Source organism: Calypte anna, unplaced genomic scaffold, assembly GCF_003957555.1.
Source record: "Calypte anna isolate BGI_N300 unplaced genomic scaffold, bCalAnn1_v1.p scaffold_205_arrow_ctg1, whole genome shotgun sequence".
In the NCBI taxonomy this organism is placed as follows: Eukaryota; Metazoa; Chordata; class Aves; order Apodiformes; family Trochilidae; genus Calypte; species Calypte anna.
In genome coordinates this window covers 26,167-32,166 of record NW_022045480.1, presented here as the reverse complement: position 1 = coordinate 32,166, position 6,000 = coordinate 26,167, and positions in this window count along the sequence as shown.

Sequence of the window (6,000 nt, the reverse complement as noted above, 5' to 3'; positions counted from 1 at the left end):
CTCCTCCCAGGGTACCTGCCCTTGCTTCCCGCCTCTGCATGCTTCCTCCTTGTGTCTGAGGGCTTTTAGGAGCTGCTGGCTCATCCCTGCCGCCCTCCTGGAGTTTTTCCCCGGCTGCGGGATGGGGAGTGTGGGGAAACGGCAGCTGCCAGCATGGCCCGGGAACCAAGATGGCCGCCGGGCAGCCCCCTGCATGCCCCGGGACTACAGCTCCCAGCATGCCCCGGGACTACAGCTCCCAGCATGCCCCGGGGCGCTCCTCCTCTCCTGCTGCCTGAGCCCGCCCGACCCCGGGGCTGCCCCGGCCCCGGCCCAGCTGGGAGGGGGAGCAGGAGGAAGGGGATCTGGGCAGGGAGAGAAGGCAGGGAAAAGAGTGGTGAGGAGGGGGAAAGAGATGGGGGGAAGGGGGCAAAGAGGGAGGGAGAGGAGAGAGGAGAGAGAGGAGAAGGGCGGGAAGGAGGAGAGAGGGGGGATGGAGAGAGAGCGGGCCAGGGGCCTGAGAGAGACAGAAAAGGCCCCAGGAGAGGGGAGTGACAGAGGGGTGGGAGAGGGAGCAGGAGAGAGGGGAAAGGGCGAGGGGAGAGGAAGGGAGAGGGGAGAGAGAGGCAGGAGAGGGGAGAGGCTGCAGGAGAGAGAGGGACAATAAGGCCAGGAGAGGAGAGGGAGAGAAAGCTGTGGAGATGGAGAGAGACAGAGCAATAAGAGCAGGCAGGGAGGAATTGGGAAGTGCTGAGAGGGAGAGAGAGAGTGAAAGCCCAAACTTGAGATGAGCAAAGGACAGAGAGGGAGGGCTGAAGAGCTGGGGGCAGGGAGCTGGGCAGAGCCCCAGAAGAGCAGTGATGAGCAGCTGGGCCAGGCCCCAGCACCCTGGGCTTCCCCCTGGGGTCTCCATCTCTGCTGTCTGCCAGCACTGGGGGCACCCCAAATGTCCTGCCTGCTCCCCACAGCCCTCCTGAGCCCGGGGGACAGCTGGGCTGTGGTGTCCATGTCCCAGGGCTGCTTTGGGGGTGTCAGGGCTCTCCTGGGGCACTCTGGGACTGAATGGGAGCAGTATCTCTGAGTGCCTCAGCCTTTCAGCCCTGGGCAGTTGCAGCCAGGCACTTTGTCAGGCTGTGACAGATGATGGGAAGATGGATGCTGGTGGTGTGCTGGTGGCTCTGTTCAGCTCCCCCTCCAAAGCTGTGATCACTGAGATGCGGGGCCACCTGAAGGCCCTGGCAGAGATCTCCAGGGAGTTTGTATTCCATTTTTTGGGATCTTTGGGCTACAATCTGCTGGGGCAGTGGGATGCTAGAGTTCCAGGTGCTGGGGCTATGGGGTTGCAAGGTTGTGCTATGCCAGAGTTTAGGTGAGCATGTTCTTGTTCCTGACAGAGTCTGGGTTTGTTGGCCTGTGTTCCTGGGATGAAGTTATTTTTACCTTGTGCTCTGAATGGTCTTTTCTTGTGCAGGATGAAAGGTTCTTTTCATTTTTAGGGTTTGATTAGGAGCCCTTGGTTTGTGTACCTGGTATCTTCAGGTTGATTTTGTTGTGGTTGTGCTGGATTGTGTTGTGTTTTCTGTCTTGAAACCCTCATTTCTGGTCTGACACCTCTACAGCAGGTAGGGCAGTGTGACTGATGGTGTGGTCTTGCATATTTCTAGGGAGTCAGTGGAAATGTTTGGCTGGAGCCTTCTGCATCACTTACCTGTTGACTTCTTGAGTTTAAATCTTGCAATGTTTTTGCTGAGGTGCAAAAATGAAATGGGAAAGCAGATCTTCCTCACTCACACACACACACACACACACACACACACACACCCCTTCCCCATCTGAAGATGAACAGCCCAAATCTCTGGGGCTGTGTTCTTTTATTAAATGTGTGTCAGACATCCAGCCCCAAGGGACTTGTGTGCAGAGAATGGCTGCATGGGCCTGGGGCTTGACCATCATCACCTGGAAGGGTGACCCATCAATGCCCCACCCTTGATGCCCCATCAATGCCTCCATCCTGGTAAAAAACCTAAAGCTGCTCCCAGTGCAAGAGGAGTTTCTACTGGAAATGAGATCTTCTCCATCATAACTGGCACCATCTCAGTGATCACCAAAAACCACAGAATTGTCACAGTTTCAGAAGCTCTCTAAGATCACTGAGCATCACCCCTCTCTCCCCACTGTCCTGGGCACTCCCTGCTTGTACTGGGAGGTGATAGGAGGGGGGTGGTTATCCCAATACTGCCCAAACTGGGGGTGAGCAGACCAAGCTAGGGGGAGGGGGTCATGGATTCGAGGGGGACCCCAACTTATCCCAGGGGTGGGGGAATGGAATTGGGGACCCCCCAACTCATCTGGAGGGTAGAGGAGCTGTGATTTGGTCTCCCCCTACCTCATCCTGGGGGAGGGGAACCAAACTCCTCCTGGGGTTTGGGGCCTGGAGTGGAGGAGGCTCAACCCCAGCCCTGGAAACCCCAACTGATCCCAGGGGTTGGGGGCTCTGACTGAGGACATCAAAAATATCCTGGTGGTGTTGGGCTGCAATTGGCAACCCACAAACCATCCTGGGGGCCAGGGGACATGATGGGTGAGCCCCAAATCATTCCAGGGGATCTAAATTACCCTGGAGCGTGGACTCCCAAAGTATTTCAAGAGAGCCCAACTCATCCCGGGGTGGAGGCTGCAAGGGGGGACACCAACCAATCCTGCTGAAGCCCAGCTCATCCCCCATGTGGGTGTGATGGGTGCCCCCCCAGCTCACCCTGAGGAGTGTGTGAAGAAAATGAAATTCAGTTTCTTACCTCAGTTTGAAGGCAGCTTTTACAAGCTTGTGGCTGCTGTCAGTATTGCCAGGTAGACATGAGTGGTTTCAGCAGGGCAGTGAATGCAAGCCATTGCTTGTGTCATTTCTCCATGGATCTGCCTGATATATTTGTGGTTTTAAACAATGTTCTCTACTTCTAGGCCCGTCCCTGGTCACTGTCCTGGAGAGTGTACTTTGGAAAAAGATGAGTGTGTGTTTACCCATTCCAATTTCTGGTCACCCTCTCTGTAAAGAATTTTTTCCTAATGTCCAACCTAAATCTCCCCTGACAGAGCTTGAGTTCATCCCCTGTTGTCTTACTGGCAGCTACTTGGGAGAAGACCCCGATCCCCAGAGCAGCCCTGGTGTGTCAGCTCTTAAATGGCAGGAATCTCCATGTGGGGGTTTGGTTTTGGTGACTTTGGAACAAACACCATTACAGAAGTTCCTTTTTGTTGTGCTTGCTCAAGCCTGTGCTTTGTTTTAAAAAAAAACACCTCTTTTTTGGAAAGGAAAAGGGAAAAGCTTTTTCTTGGCTTGCTGGCTGCAATTCTGAAGGGTTGCCTTTGTTATCAGTGCTCTGATTGCTTGGCCAGGGAGGTTTGAGAAAATAATTTTCCCGAAGAGGGCCCAATGTAGCACAAAGGAAAGTAACTGTCCTTTCACTATTAGGAAATCTAGGAATAAATTAAATTATATGGCCACAGCAAGACTATTATTTTCTTGTTTCTTTATTAAAAACCCCTAAGAATTTGGTCTAACTAAGAAAATCTATCAAAGTTCCATGCTTTGAGTGTGTAGAACATGTAGATTCTGAATAAAACCCCACAGCAATATCAGCCCATTGTGATAAATGGCTGAATCCCTGGTAGTAGCAAATGAGACAGTTTTATTTCGGCGAATAAAGGCAAAGCAAACAGTGCTGGGTGTGTGGGGAGTCTCCACATTAAATTAAATTAAAATTAAAAGTTTAATCTTTTGGCTTATATTCCAACCTTTAATACATATTCATAACTATTCTAATACATATTCATGACTGTTTAGGAATGGGCTGGATTATGTTTATTAGTTCTTGGGAGAGGCAGCCTTCAAAGGCTCATGCCCACTTTATCTCTGGGGGTCTTTTTGCCCCCCATCCGGTGGTTGTTGGATGAAGTCAGTGTCTGCCTCAGTTTCCCCTCTCGTTACCCTTCAATTCCGCACATGAGCTCCTTCTCTCTTTCCTGTGCAACACTGCAGTCAGCAGTAAAACCACCTTAAATTGCGACGCTGTGTGGTGGGCAGCAAAATCAGCTGAGATTAGCACAACAGGATGGACATTGTAGTGTTTTCAGGGTACAGGAACTGTGGATGTCTTGTTTCTTGTTCCCCTAAGCCTTGTAGTTGCACAAAGAACAGTTATATTTGCATCTAACGAATCCATATGTTTGCATATTTCACAATGTTGAAGACAGATAAATTATTAGTACTCTCAAAGTTGGGTTAGCACACACTTTATAGTTATTTAACATGAATTCACAAACTCACATATATTACACTGCCTGTAGTCAGGGCCTGGGGCTGTGCCTGCCTGGCTGCCTGTCCTGCTGACAGCCCTGGAGTCAGGGTGTGTGTCCCGAGCCGTGGAGCCCTGTGTCCCCAGGCAGCCCCAGCTCCCCGTGAGCGGGGCTGTGCAGCCTCTTTGCTGCTGCTTTGCACAGCCAGCTCCATTTGCCCAGGGGTCTGCCTGCGAGCCCCCCTCCAGCTGTGCCTGGGCAGGTGCCTGGGCAGTGATTTAGTGAGAAAAGCTGAGCTGGGGGGCTTGGGGGATCTTGGCTTGTAGAGGAATAGAGGGCTGGTGTGGAGAGCTTCAGTGTGGGAGAGCAGCCTGGTGGAGGAGCGGGGACTTGTGCGTGCTGATTGTGTGCTCTTGCCTTTGCAGCAGGAGGTGCTGGAGAAGAAAGTGGAGGCCTCCGTGGTGTGTGGAAGAAAGCATAGCAGAAGAGTGAGCAGAGGAAGCTTGGATGAGTGAAGTGGAGGTAGGAGGCCCCATGGGCAAAGGGACCTGACTGTCACACCAGAGCATTGCCAGCACCTTTGCTGCCCTGGCCAGCTTTGTGCTGGGTGAGCTCCCTGTAAGCAGGACTGGGGGCTTGGGCCTCTGGCTGTTTTTCCTCTGGTGAAGCTCCCCAGAGAACAGGGGCAAACCTGTAAAGAGGGCAAGAAACACTGTGTTTGGAGGGTGGAAATGGAAGGGTTATTATTAAGAGAGGATGTTAAAAACGCTGACTTGATGTTTCAACAGGAAAACTTTTCACTGAGAGAGATATAAGTAAAGCAGCACGCTGCAGCACGCTGGGCGGCCGGGAAGCCACAGCTTCACCACCGGCTCGCAAGTTCAGTAAGGTAAAACCAGTCCTTTTATACTTTTCATAAACCCCTTCCCCTCAGTCTCTTACCAGTTTATCACTGGTTTTCATTTTGCAGGCTCTCCCAGCACTGGTTCTTGTTTCGCGGGCTTCACTCTGGTGCTGTAGGGAATGGTTTCACGTGACGTCCCTGTTTCACGGGCCCCTGCACTCGACCCCTCCTCCTGTTTTTCTGGCTTTTCTCCTTTATAAGTACACTTAAACATACACCCCAAAACAACAGGATACAACGTGCTATCTCAACAAACTGATCAAACATTATTAAATTGAAAGATACACTCAACAAAACAATAAACTACAATTTTAAACTCTTATTTTTCACAGAAGAGGGCAGTGTTTATCTTGGGTGCAGGTTAGAGCCTCGAGCTTCATTGGGCTCGTTTGATCTCCAAGAGTGTCCTGGTCTGAGAGGAGCAGGAGAAGAAGGTGCCTGGGCAGGGCACTTTCAGGTGCTGATGTGGCAGTGAGGATGGGGAGCAGCTGTGCCCCTGGGGTGGAGAGGATGGTTCAGGTGACCCAAGTGGGCTAATGCCAGTATTCCTTCCCATGGTGCTCTGTCTGAAATGGGTCTGAAAAGAATCCCCTGGGGGCTTTTCTGGCTGGTGTGTTGGCTGGGTTGGGGCCTGTTTGTTTTGTGCTGCTGCTGCTGCTGTTTCTTGTTTCTGTGCTGTAGAAGAACAGAGTTCATGGAGACAGGTGGTCTTCTGCCTTGCCAGTCAGGACCAGTTTGGTTGCTGTAAGATTGTTGTGGTCTGTCATTTGGGCAGCCCTATCTGCTGCTGAGTCCAGTGGGGGACAAGTGTGGTGGAGCCAGGA